The sequence below is a fragment of the Saccopteryx bilineata genome, chromosome 5 (genome assembly GCF_036850765.1).
Source record: "Saccopteryx bilineata isolate mSacBil1 chromosome 5, mSacBil1_pri_phased_curated, whole genome shotgun sequence".
Taxonomy (NCBI): domain Eukaryota; kingdom Metazoa; phylum Chordata; class Mammalia; order Chiroptera; family Emballonuridae; genus Saccopteryx; species Saccopteryx bilineata.
In genome coordinates, this window is record NC_089494.1 from 226,445,445 (window position 1) to 226,460,022 (window position 14,578).

Below are 14,578 nucleotides of genomic sequence, written 5' to 3' on the forward strand. Positions count from 1 at the left end.
TTCTTTCTCTGCGGACTGGTACCAAACGGCCCACAGACCGGTAATGGTCCGCGGCCCAGGGGTTGGGGACCACTGTGTAGATTAGCATTTGTTAGAAGGTATAGGCCAGAAAAGGTACTAAAGCTAAGGGGCCCCCTGCTGAGATAGTCGCCTGATTCCAACATAAACGTGGACTGTCTCCACGCTGCTCTGAGCTCTCACGAAAGACAGCTGAGAGGAGCATGCCGAGGGGGGCCCTTTAAGTTGTACCCAGGCACACCAAAAGGATTTGTAATAAATTGCCTGTGTGATTCTTGCAACTAACTTGTGTGTCGGTCTCGTGTTTTTCCTCCAGTGGCAGTTAGTGTCGGCACCGATAAGTAGAATCCTCATAGCCACCTCAAGAGTAGTCTCGAAGAGGCTGCCAGCCTGCTGATAAGCAGGAGTGTCCCACTGCACCGGGAAGTCAAATCAGGGAGGGACGCCTGATCCATGTCCCTGAAAGCTTGGGCTCCACTGGGTCAACTGTGCATCTTTTCCTTCCAAGAAAACAAAAAGGCAACCTCCTTCTACATTTGTATTTTCTGCCAACTGCGCATATTGCCATGGTGATTCCATATATTTCTGGCATAATTCTATTTTGAAAGACTTTCTAAAGAGAAGGAACCTGAGAAAACTGAAGTCCAGTTCAATGAGTGGCCTTTGCTTGATAACATTGTAAGTACTTAAAAATAAGGAACGTGTACTTAGCTACCTTTCTCAGGAAACAAAGTAAACAGAGCTATTGTTGTTTCCCCACCCAAAACATCTGTAACTTGAAAATCAGCCTAGCATAAGAACTTACAGGGCCCTTTGGGCTGAAAGTACTGTTTATTCTAGCAGCAACGTAGAGCTGTTGGCTTTCACCAGCCAGCTCCTTAAAGTTCTACTTAGGGCTTTTTATCCCACCTTCTTTCAGTTTTCTCCATGAGGCCCACATGCAAGCGATATGCTTTCTTGGTAAAGGACTTTGGGGACAGGGTCCGCGGTCCTCTTCCCACCTTGGATCCTGACAGGTTGCGCGCTCTGCGCAGATCAGGACGCCTCCTGGATCCAGAGCTCAGCGGGGTCCCGGGCAGTAACTGGTCTTTATTAAGAAGCATCCCAGTACCTAACAGCGTCTCTCAAACTTGCACGCAAAAGCACATCTCTACAGGTCGCTACATGAGGGTCTCTCTCACGCCCCACTAGATTTATTTCAGAGTTACTCATTATTTTAAGAACGAATGTAAATGTTACATCTACCTCCGCAACTTAAGTGTATTAGTTTCAATATAAAGTTCAATATAAAGGCACCTCCACGCACGCCTCCTGCCCTTCCAGCTACACTGCCAAGCTTGCTCCCCCTCCCCAGCTCCCACTCCCTGCTAGGTGGGGACGGTTCTGGGGGACGCAGAGGCTCGCGGAGTCCAAGAGGCTGAGCCAGAGGCGTGTCCTCCTCGGAGCCCGCCCTTCGACCGCCTCCGCGGAGAGAGCAGAGTACTTGGTGCTCCGACAGGGAGTCCCGAGACTGCATTCGGGCGGTCATGGCCCCTGGCCCAAACCCCGGGCTCCTCCGTCCCAAGCCCCGGGCTCCTTCGCGCCGCGCCGGGCGGGGGCGAAGGAGAAGCTTCCGCGGGCCGCGGGGACCGTGGCGCACGTGTGCGGACTGACCCTGCTCATGAAAAGGTAACAGCCACCCGGGCGCGGACCCGCCGCGGCCAGGGCCGCCGCTTCCGCCGGTACTGCCTTCGGAGTGCAGGTTCCGAAAAGCAGCCGCACCATGCAGCTCCCTAGGCGGGACCCAAGGTGAACCCGCCGTCTCAGCGAGGCCTGTTCCCTCCTCGAATTTGCTGTCATTCCTTGAGCAGGAAAATCACTCCCTTACTTCTCCTGGGAACCGAGTCTGGTCTCCACTGACCCCCCCCCCCCCCCGCCCCTCTTTAGTCACCTGTGACAAATTGTCAGTTTGGTTTCCAGAACTAGGCGACAACCGGAGGAAAAGTCTACATATTCCATGTTTGCCTCTGGAGAAGGCAAAAATCGGAGAGTTGGACCCTGGGACTTTGATTTTAAGTTTTGCTCCGAGTATGGGTTGTAACTGGGCACTGTTGCTTCAGGAAGGCTCTGGTTTCATGATTGGGCCACGCAGCATAGAAGAGGGAGGGGCTTTATTTTTGGTTTTGGTTTTCTGACCAGGAGCTAGATGAATAATCCATCTGTTCAGGGTCTCCCACAGCTGATGCAGAGAAACACAGAAAAGCTTGACTTTGCCTGATTGTGAACTTGGGGGAAATGCCATATGAGAAAGATATGTACCTATCTAGGCAGTCACCTAGATGTGGAATCTTTAGGTTACTCTTAATTAATGCTGGGGCAAAAACCTCGCTCCTGGGTGTCCAGCTGTGTAGGGCACCTGGATAGCGCTTGGACAATGAGACACCTGGTATGGGACCTCTGAGGACACAATAATAACAACAACAATAAAATATATAGTATTTAACGAGCATTTACTATATGCTTTATGTGTGATTCTAATTATATACTGTTTAATGTAAAGTGCTATTCTGGATGCTTTAATCCATTATTTAGTTTTGACAAGCATATGAACTAGCTGCTGTCATTAGTACCACCTTGCAGGCGAGGAAATGGAAAGATGTTTTCAGGTAGGCAGGTGCCCCCATTCTCAGCTGCTGTGAGGATAGGCTGCCAACAGCTCACAGCTGCAGATGCTCTCAAAAATTGTCCTTGCTGGTGGAAGGTGTCTTGTCAGAAAATGCCCAGAAGTTTACACCCAAAGATACTCAGGTGTGGTTTGTAGCTAAAGGATCACTGATATGGGGGTTCTGCCCAACCTTAGAGGGGTGGGCTGCAGCTGGACCCCCATTTTTGCCTTGCTTCTCCCCTTTCCTTGTCCTGCTTCCCTTATTTCCTTACAGCTTTCACGTGAGAGCCTTAAATCGCTCAGGCGTCTTCATCTCAGTCTCTGCTTCTACAAAACACAACCCAAGATACCTACTCTGCTATATTGGGCTGTGACGTTTTCCGAACTTTATTCTTTGACTAGAGATAATTTCTTTCTATGGAAAGACAAACAATGCACTACATTCAAACATATATCAGATGACTTTTTCTTCTGATCGACACAATGAAATATATATGGAAGCTATGCTGCTAAAATACTGCATTATTTGTGTCCTGGATATGATAGAATGACTTTTCTGAAGTGCTGTTCGGCCAAGAAACTCAATTTCTGGCAGGGAGGAAGTTAGCCAGAGTGAGTGATAAGTATTTGTTCATTGATTTCTTGATTGATGAAACTGATTATGAGAAGGATACATGTTAACACAGGCATAGCTCCAACCTATGCCAAGTTCAGTTTCAGGCCTCTGCAATAAAGGAAGTACTGAAATAAAGCCAGTGGTGGGTCTTGCCTTCAACAGGTAAAAAAACACATCTGCGAAATGGAACAAAGTGAAGAGCAATAAAATGAGGTATGCGTATACTGTTTTAAATAGCTTTATGGAGGTATAACTGATATAGCAAAAGTGTACATTTTGATAAGTTGATGTAGTATATATATATTCCTGTAAACCATCACTACAATAAAAATTCTGAAAATATCCATCACTCCTAAAAGTTTCCTCAGCCCCTTTGCTGCACCTGTTATGTTATAGTAACATAAGGTTGAAAAAGACTTTAGAGATGATGAGCTGCAGTCACCCAGCGGTTGAGCATGCTTGAGCTCAACACACTTGGGGATTTCCATGAGTAAGACCATGAGGGGAGTTGAAATTATTGGGGCCAGGCTGCCATCTGCTCATGGGAACGGAGATGGATACACAGCTGGAGTATGAGGAGAACTTTGGTATCCAAGGCACAGATTCCAGAGCATGTGGCAATTCCGGCAACATTTGGACTTGAGGCAGTGTGGAGTTTTGTTACAGGTTAAAGGACGCCCTGAGGGAGTGATGCCATCCTTAAAATTCACAACCAAAATAAAAACATACAACAAAACTCACCACCATCATCCAGAACACCACGACTGACATGGGAAAGGGAGCCTTCTGGTGGGTGGGGCAGCCCACTCTGTCCATCAAGTTCAGCATCCCCTTGGTTTTCTTATTGGTCACTCCTGGCTATGGAGGTCACACCTCCTCATTTTAACCCTTTAGCTCAAGTTGCTATCTTATAGTGCAGCTCAGTCATGGTTAGAATGTTCAGAGGCATTTTTTAAGGTTCTGGCAAAAGCAATGGAGTGATAACACAATGAGAACTATTATTCAAGATAATCTGGTGTTTAGAACAGTTTTCTCCTCTTTGATTTATGGTCCTGCTCAGCTTCTACACTGTCTCCCATGCTTGGAAATCTCCTTCATTGACTCCTCAAAAGTCCAGGCCGAACCCAGTTCACAGGATTCCCTAACTCCTTTCCCCTCTCACTTCTTTTCTCTTCCCCTTTGCTCTTGGAGGATTCTTAGGGCACAATTGCTGATAGTTAACTTGATAATCTAGCTCTTCTCATTGCTGTCCAACAGAAATATATGTGAGCCACATCAATAATTTAAAAAATTTCTAGTACACACATTAAAAAAGGTTGAGATGGGGAGAAACAGGTAAAATTATTTTTAATATTTTCAACTCAATATCTCCAAAATATCATTTCAATAAATAATTTATATAAAATTATTAGTGAGATGTTTTACATTCTGTTTTCATTGTAGTCTCTGAAATGCAGTGGGTATTTTACACTTACAGCATACTCAGTTTATAGTAGCTCTATGTACTATTGGATGGTACAGATCTAGATAGAACATCACGGCCAGGATCAAACGTTAAAACTAAGTGTTCTGTAGGGAGAAGAGGAATAATATGAGTGTTATTTTTACATTTAGTTTGGAGTACTAGTAGGCAATTCTATGGACAGTAATAATAGGCTTCAGGAAATGCAATTCTAGATCATCAAGACAAAACATTTTCCAACTTCATTTTTCAGAGAAAAATATAACTACGTCCACAGTCAGTTGCAAATTTCACTTGTGTTTTGAATCTATACCTTAGATTTTCCCCCAGATACTAAATTACATGTTAACTTCTGTATGTTCTACTCCAGCTAATTTATTTCCATATTATCTTATTTTTTGCACATTTTCTCTATCAAATAACTACTTTTATGTTTCTATATTTTTATCTCTCTTTCATGTACATTGAAAAGAGTCAAGCAAAAGAATGGGCACTATTTTACTTGAGCATAAAGAATCATTCAGCTAATGAACTATTATTGGGAATGAGTAGTTATTCTAAATAGAACTTGGTTAATATTTTTGTCTGCATCTTAATTAATAGCTACCTAGTTTTAAGATTGGCTAAATGTGTAATATCTTTTTAAATTATAAAGTGATGAATAATAATAATATTTTGGGAAAAGGTTTTAAAAATGGGTGATGATACTCAGTGTTTCGAGGATATGGGAAAATGAACACTTTCATCCATCCATTGATGGTGGGAATGTAGATTTCTACAGGAATTTTGGAGGACAATTTGACAATATGTATTAAAATTCAAAATGTGCATACCTTTGTCTCTGGAATTCCAGTTTTTAAAATTTACCCCATGAGAATGATTGGATAAATGCAAAGTTTGCTTGTGCAAGAATGTTTATCTTATTGTTTGTAATTTAAAGAAAGGAAACAATTTATATTTCAACAACTATTTATTTGGTGTTGCTGAGCACTGTAGTAGTTACAGGGTTATAACAGTTAATCAGATTTAGTTGGTTTCCTGCCCTCATATAGCTTAGAGTCTAGGAAAGAAGACAGTCAACTAAATATTTGTTTAGTGAGATCCTGATGGTATAGACTGTCGTTGAAGCACATATGAGGGTAGCTGAACCCAGGATTAGGGAGGCAGTGAAAGGTTCTTGGAGGAAGTGATATCTACACTGAATGCTGAGGGAGTTGGGCTAAATATCTATTATGAAATATGTGGCAGAGTATGATGAACCTATTAAAAATGATGTACAAGTGGAAGGAAGTAAATATCAATAGTATATTATCAAAGAAAAAAATCAGGTCACTAAACATAATAGTGTAATTTTATTTTTGTAAAGTTGTATGTTTCTACATGTGTACACATATGTGTATATAAACATATACAAACACATATGAGGAAAGACAGAGATAGAGATTAAGCGTCTCAAAATATATCAGTGATTATGGTTGGTAGAATTTCAATGGATTTTCACTTTTAAATGTAAATATGTTTTTTTCATCATCATAAAAAATTGTATCTATTCTTTAAAATTTGAAATAAAATAAAAGTAATACAGGTTAAATGTAGGAAATTTTGAAATTATAGAAAGGTGATAAAGAAGAAAATTAAAATGCCTAAAAATTCCATCTCCACGATCAGATAATCAGTTGTAACATTTTGGGGTACTTTCTTCCATTCTTTATATGCATATGAATGTATTAGCTCTTTTTGTAATGGCATGTATTTTATAGATCACTTTGAAATTATAGGATTTAATATTAAAAATAACTTGAGCTTATTCATAGATATGCCATCACAGAGTAAACTCTGAAAATTAAAGTTTATTATGCTTAATAGAGTTATATATTTGGGGAGGATATTGACTTGAAGTAAAACAATTCACTTTCCTTTTTTTAGTATATGTGCTGCCAAAGCAAACACTCACTTTCCTTTTTTTAAAAAAATATTTGGTACAATTAAATTGCTGTATGTTAATTGTCACTGATAATTTTTTTCTTGTCATTTGAGTAGATTATAGGGTTAAATTGGGTACAAGTTCATTTTTCATGAGCTGTTTTGAATCATGTTACTAGATTCCAATAGAACAGGGCCAGCCATGATGAGAGTGTTAATTTGCTTCACACTGTATATACAGTGTGGTCCTCAATGTAGGCAGGGGGAGAGGGCAGTCAAGTGCCTTGACTTAAAGATTATATGTTGCATCATCTCTGCTATATCGCGTTGGTAAAGTATGGTAGTGCTGGCATTCATTCTTTTTTTTTTTTTTTTTTTTAAATAGCTGCTAAAACCCAGCAGAATAAAGTCAGCATATTCCTGTATCATTCATAGGCATTTTAAGTAGCCAGGAGAGTTTCTTCCTTATATAGGAAGTCAATAAGTATAAATTGCTTTCATGAATTAATACATGTAAAGTGCCTGGGATACTGTCTCATGCATACTAAAGGCTCAATAAATTATTATTAGGATCAAACAAGTTATCAGAATAAGTCAGGAGTATTTTGGATCTATATTTAGATTCTTATCAGTTATGGGATGTGAAGAGTAAATTGATATCAAGATATAGAATGGAGGTATACTTTTTTATGTTAAAGCCTGACACCTGGAATAAAAAGTTAAAGAAAGATACTGTATTGAGATAAATTCAACTTAGTTGTAGTTCACTTTATATTTCACTTTATAGCATTGCCCTCAGTGAGTAACACTATTTTGAAACTTAATTCCCTAGGTAAAAAGGAGACAACTACTGTTGACACTCTTGTTTACGTTCAGTGAGTCTGGTGAATGTGATCGCCATTCAACTGGGTTGACATGAAATTGAACGATATTCATGGGGTTACTCATACCCATTAACTGAAGAAATAGCTTTTGTTTTGTTTTTTTGTATTTTTCTGAAGCTGGAAACTGGGAGGCAGTCAGACAGACTCCCGCATGCGCCCAATCGGGATCCACCCGGCATGCCCACCAGGGGGCGATGCTCTGCCCATCTGGGGCGTTGCTCTGTTGCGACCAGAGCCACTCTAGCGCCTGGGGCATTGGCCATGGAGCCATCCCCAGCGCCTGGGCCATCTTTTGCTCCAATGGAGCCTCGGCTGCGGGAGGGGAAGAGAGAGACAGAGAGGAAGGAGAAGGGGAGGGTGGAGAAGCAGATGGGCGCCTCTCCTGTGTGCCCTGGCCGGGAATCGAACCCAGGACTTCTGCACGCCAGGCCAACGCTCTACCACTGAGCCAACTGGCCAGGGCCAAGAAATAGCTTTTTATCACACAAACTCTCAACTTGCTACAATGGTCTTATTGTCTTAGTTATAATCAAACATGTCTATCTATGACAAGTGAATTCTATACTTGGTGCTTCAATTGTTTTAAGTAAATCTGTTTCTGCAAGTAATTTCAACAGAGTTAATGTGTAAAGTTAAAAGTCAATATTACATAAACATAACACTGAATGTTCCCCAGGCTATAAATCCTGTCCAATTTTTTAGAAGAAATTGTGTCAATGGGGAAGGTAGGATGCAGTCAATATAAGTATACATATTTTGTTTTACCGAGCAAAGATTTTGAAAAGCTGAAAACGTTGTCTATTCAACCTAAGCAAAGAAGCCAAGAAAATCTCAGAGAGGTAAATAAATAAAATTTTTTTTCTAAAACATGATTATTCTAATCAATTATGCTTTTCATCTATTATTTAAAGCAATTACAGGTTAACACTATAAAACATTATGCCAAATTATTTTATTATATTTCTACTCTTCAATATTTATTTTAATTTTAGGGTTTTAGAAAAAAAAGGGATTAAGTAAAGATGACTGGAATATATATATATATACACACACACACACATACACACACATGTGTATGTATATATATATCAAGAGAGACAGACAGATAGGGAGAGAGATGAGAAGTATTAACTCGTGGTTATGGCACTTTAGTTGTTCTTTGATTGCATGCTCATATGTGCCTTGACTAGGGGGCTCCAGCTGAGCCAGTGACCCCTTTTCAAGCCAGCAACCTCAGGCTCACATCAGTCACCTTGGGCTTCAAGCCAGCGACCTTTGGATTCAAGCCAGCTACCATAGGATCATGTCTATGATCCCACACTCAAGCTGGTAACCCAGCACTCGAGCTGGTGAGCCCATGCTCAAGCTGGTGACCTTGGGGTTTCAAGCTTGGGTCCTCCACATCCCAGGCTCTATCCATTGTGCCACCACCTGGTCAGGCTGGAATATTTATATATTTTTATGTGTGTGTCTACTGAAGCTGTTCTTTCATTTATTTCATACATTGATTAAAGAAATACTAATCATTGAGTTCCTACTATGTGTTATATTTGTTTAAGGTATATATTTGAGACAAGTAATTGATTTTGAATGTAAATCAATTCTATTTAAGCCTATTAAAATGTTTTTCATAATTTTAATTTACTGATCTTTGAATGAACTTTAGCAACTCATTATGTAGATATGGATTTCTATCCCTAAGAGATTAGGTGGACCTTCTCTGCTTCTGTTAAAATTTTAATGTAGTACTAGGTAAATTGGACGCACATTTGTTTTTTAGCCTCTAAAGAATTTTTTGTATACCAGCTATAAAGTAAAAAGAGGTATTGATTTTTAAACATTTTAAGATATAAAGCATTTCAGAGTATCCTAAAAAATAAAGTGTTGTATTACAAGTAGTCATTATCTTTGGCATCAGACACTTCTAAAAGTCAATGTTTTTTGTGCCTGGGATACTATCTCGAATCTACCTATATCTTAAATATCATAGCCATATAAGTTCTTGTTACTATAAGCTGAAATTCTTGTGTGGATCCAGACAGTCCTCAACAGTAAAGTTACAAGTTGGAAAAAATGGTATAAACAAATTTAAGTTACATTTATCTTTCTTATAGAATCTATTTTAAGTAGAGGACTATGTTCCAGAAGGTATAAACGTAGACATCATGTTTATTCAACTTTTTATGAATCATATGCATTCTATGAAGCATTAGGCTTTCTTGAGTATACATAAGGCAATGAAAATGGCATTAAATTACCAAGCACTTGGAATTTATTCCAGGGTCAGAAGGTATTCCAGGGTCAGAAGAAGTACTGGGTGTGCAAGCTGAGGATTCTGATGGGGGAGGGGGTGACTTTCAGAGTCAAGAGCTGAGGGCACGGTATCTTATGCAGTAAGTAGCACATTGGGTCCTAGCCCCATTGCCTCCCCTTGAACCCCATGTTTGAAAGATCTTTGCCTTCTAACTAAGGTAATTTATTAATAGTTAATTTATCTGCTTGATTTCTAAAATTAAAGATATATGTTACTGTCAATCAACACTTTTGTTTATGTTGAGCTAATGTGATTCCAGCTGAAGCAGATAAGTTATACATTATTCTGAGTGACATTATTCCAGGTAAATTAATGATCTCATTAAACTTTTCAAATATTAAAAATTCAAAAGTTCCTTCCTACACCCAGGCCCCCTTTTATTTCTTCAAGGAGTTCTAGAGGTGACAGATTAGAAATCCCTGTTCTGGATTTTGTCAAAAGAGACTGGGAGGGATGATAGTTTTGTGTCTAATCAGTTAGGAACAACAGTCATTTCAGGGAATAAAATTACTGTTAGCCAGAGAATTTTTTCTTCATTGTATTAGAGATAGATGCTTATTTCAATGAAATATGCATTTTAGGTTAAGAGAAAGCACTGGGTGGAAAACTATGTTCTTTATGCTTCATCAGTCTTTCTGCAAAGTGCCAATTACCACCCACTTCCATTTGCTTTGCCTCGCCTCAGCTTTCCCCAACGGTCAGACCACTCCCTAATGCTAACCTAGATCCATGATGCAGTAGCCTAAGGGAGAAAGGGATTGAACTGAAGGCTCATTCTCTGGAATCCTCGCCAGGGTCTGCCATTGGGTGTGCTGAAATAGGGCCAACTCAGAGAAACAATCATACAACTTCCTCAGCCAAACTTTTGGGAGGTATTAGTTTGGGAAACTTGGACATTCGAAATGCACAGGTAAACAGTAATAACTGGTTACTGCTTATTTGTTTGTTGCTGTTTTGGCTTCAGTCATCTGGGATTGAGACCCATTCTATTAGTATAGTCTCATGGATATTTACTGACTTATAGATATTTATTTTATTATTTGAGTTATAGTTAATTACTATCATTGTTCATTATATTGCTCAAATTTTCCAACTCTAGCCAGCAGGAACTCTTTAAGAGTTGGTGCCTGTGTTCTTTTAACAAAATCACATCTTTTTTTTTTTTAATTTTTTTTGTTTAGCTCTAACTTACATCCTGGCATTGTAAGATGCTCTAAGTTTATCTGGTCTCTTTCGTACCCTAGCCCAAGAATCAGCCATTTCTTTGAGAAGCATGGAGCCTTTTATTACAGAAAAAGATTAGAATGTGATTTAGAAACCAAAATCTGGCCTATAATTGTTTTTATTGCAACTTGAGAATCATTACTAATATGCCTTCTTAGTGTATAGAATCAGTAAATGTTTGTATGTATACTAATCCATGTATATATTTTCATTTTTGTATCCATCTGTATATATATTAATCATTAGTTCATACTGACATCTCCAACTCCAGTTCATATGGTAGGCTTTATTCTAGCATTCCCCCTTTGTTTATTTGTAGCTTCTTTCTCCCACAAACCTGGCTGTCATTATCTATAATATATTATTTGTTAAACTCTAATATATATGTGAAGTAGTTTCAGAATTGTTAACCTGACCCTGTGAGATACGTATTTACTAACTTGAAGGCAGTGTTTTGTCTTTAGCCTCACTGTTTCAAATCATTGCCAAGACCAATATCATGAAACTGTCCCTCTACATTTTTCCTTCTAGGCATTTTACAGTTTCAGGTCTTACATGTAAGTGTGTAATTCATTTCTTGAATTGATTTTTGTGTGTGGTGTAAGATAAGGGTCCAGTTTCATTCTTTTGCATGTGGCTTTCCAGTTTCCCCAATACTATTTGTTGAGACTGTCATTCCCCACTATGAATTCTTGGCACCCTTGTTGAAGACCAGTTGACTGCATATGTGTAAATTTATCTCTGGGCTCTCTATTCTGTTGCATTGATGTATGTGTCTGTCTTTATATCAATGCCATACTGTCATTACTGTAGCTTTGTAATATATTTTCAAATCAGGAGGTGTGGTGCCTCCAGCTTTTTTCTTTTTTTTTTCTCAGGATTGTTTTGGCTATCCTGGATCCTTTGTGATTTCACACAAATTTTAGAGTTTTTTTTTGTGTGTGTGACAGAGACAGAGAGAGAGAGAGAGAGAGAGAGATAGGGACAGACAGACAGAAAGGGAGAGAGACGAGAAGCATCAATTCTTTGTTGCAGCTCCTTAGTCTCCTTAGTTGTTCATTGATTGCTTTCTCATATGTATCTTGACAGGGAGAGAGGGAGCTCCAGCAAGTGACCCCTTGCTCAAGCCAGTGACCTTGGGCTCAAACCAGCAACCATGGACATGATCCTATACTCAATCCAGCAACCCCATACTCAAGCTGCATGAGCCCATGCTCAAGCCAGCACCTTCAGAGTTTTGAATCTGGGTCCTCTGCATCCCAGTGAGACGTTCTATCCACTGTACCACCGCCTGGTCAGGCATGTTTTTTCTGTTTCTCTAAAGAACGCCGTTAGGATTTTGATAACGATTGCATTGACTCTGTGAAATGCTTTAGTAGCACAGGCACTTTAACAATGTTAAGTCTCTCAGTCCATGAACATGAGATATCTTCCCATTTGTTTATATCTCCTTTAATTTCTTTCATCAATGTTTGATAGTTTTCACTGTACAGCTTTTTACCTCCTTAGTTGTTTATTCGTAAGTATTTTATTCTTTTTGATGCTATGGTAAATGGGATGTATTCCATAACAACATTGATCTTGGCAATTGTTTCATGGATATGACACCAAAACCACAGGCAACAAAAGCAAAAATAGACAAGGGACTACATCAAACTAAAAAGCTTCAGCACAGCAAATAAAACAATCAACAAAATAAAAAGACAACATGTGGAATGAGAGAAAATATTTGCAAACCATTTATCTGATAAGAATTGATATACAAATATTTATATATAAGAAACTGCTATAGCTAAATAGCCAAACCCACATGACTAAACTTAAAAATGGGCAAAGAAACTGACTAGACATTTCTCCAAAGAAGATATACAAATTGCCAAGAGGTATATGAAAAGATACTTAAGGTAACTAATTGTCAGGGAACTGCAGATCAAAGCCACAAAAAAAATCAACTTACACCTGTTAGGACTATTATAAAAAAAACAAAACAAAACACAGCCTTCAAAAGGAATGAATTTTTGATACATGAAACAGTACAGATGAACCTTGAAGATGTTATATTAAATGAAGTAAGCCAGTTACATAACAACAAATACTTCATGATTCCATTTATATTAGATATATAAAATAGTCAAACTCACAGAGGCAGAGTACAGAACAGTGGTTGCCAGGGGCTGGTGGAAGGGGGTAGAGAAAATTATTAATTAATGGTCAGAGTTTATATATGGGTGATAGAAAAGATTTGGAAATAGATGGTGGTGATGGGTGCACAATAGTGTGAATATAATTAATGCCAATCTACTGTACACTTAAAAATGGTTATAATGGCATAAAATTTATTAAAAATTATGCTCATGACATGTATAAACTGTTACTGAAGGTTTTAAGCACCCTTAAAGTTTCAAGCTTTTAAATTTAGTAGCCATTGCAAAAAACTCATCTAGCAGTTCAGAAAATGAGGCCTTTTATTTAGTCAAGCCTTCTTATAAATAGTAAATTAAGTCTGTACATCACAAACACCAAACTTCAAAGAACTAAAATAAAAATTAACACAAAACTATACTCATTTAGGAATGAAGTGGAATTAAAATTTGTTTTTAGTAATGAAAAGGAAAATTTAAAGATGATTTTTATAAGTGTATTTCAACAGGTGAACAGAATAGGAAAGTTGATACATCTGTACAATGAAATATATACAAATGGGCAATAGAAAGGAACAAACTGCTCATGCCCAGGAGACAAGATGACTCTCAATGCATTTTGCTAAGTCAGAAGTGAAAAGTAGTGTATTATACTATTATATTTATATGACATTGTGGAAGGCAGCACTATAGAGAAAGAAAGTGGTTGTCAGAACTGGAATTCTGGGAAGAGGTTACCTAGGAAGGGGATTGCTGGGCAGTATGATAATTCTATAACTTTTTGAGTAACTGCCAAACTGCACCAGCAACACCCGAGGGTGTGAAGTGGTATCTATTGTGGTTTTGCTTTGCATTTCCCAAGTAAGAAAAGAAGTTAAGCATCTTTTCATGTACTTATTGGCCATTTCTCTATCTTCCTTGGAGAAATGTTTATTCAAGTCCTCTGCCCATTTCTTTTTAAAGATTTTATTTATTCATTATGGAGAGAGAGAGAAGGGGGGAGGAGCAGGAAGCATCAACTCCCACATGTGCCTTGACCAGGCAAGCCCAGGGTTCCGAACCGGCAACCTCAGTGTTTCCAGGTTGACACTTTAACCACTGCGCCACCACAGGTCAGGCCCTCTGCCCATTTTTTAATCGTTTTGTCTGTCTTCTTGTTTTGGAGTTGTAGGCATTCATTGTATATTCTGGCTATTATACCCTTGTAAATATATGATTTACAAATATTTTCTCCCATGCTATGACTAGTCTTTTCACTTCCCTGATACTCTCCTCTAAGGCAAAAAGGTTTTAGGTTTAATAAAGTCCGATTTATTTTTTCTTTCACTGCTTGTACTTTTGGCATCCTATCT

The 14,578-nt window shown here is 38.8% G+C and overlaps 1 protein-coding gene across 2 annotated transcripts in view; it reads left to right on the top strand.

Annotated features, from left to right (window-relative positions):
- The first annotated feature begins 1,491 nt into the window (after positions 1–1,491).
- Positions 1,492–14,578, top strand: part of NMU (neuromedin U) — a 174,762-nt gene continuing 161,675 nt past the window's right edge. For both annotated transcript variants that reach the window (XM_066279338.1, XM_066279339.1), the window contains exon 1: positions 1,492–1,686. The gene's annotated coding sequence lies outside the window, so the exon portion shown is untranslated. The remainder of the gene's footprint in view (positions 1,687–14,578) is intronic.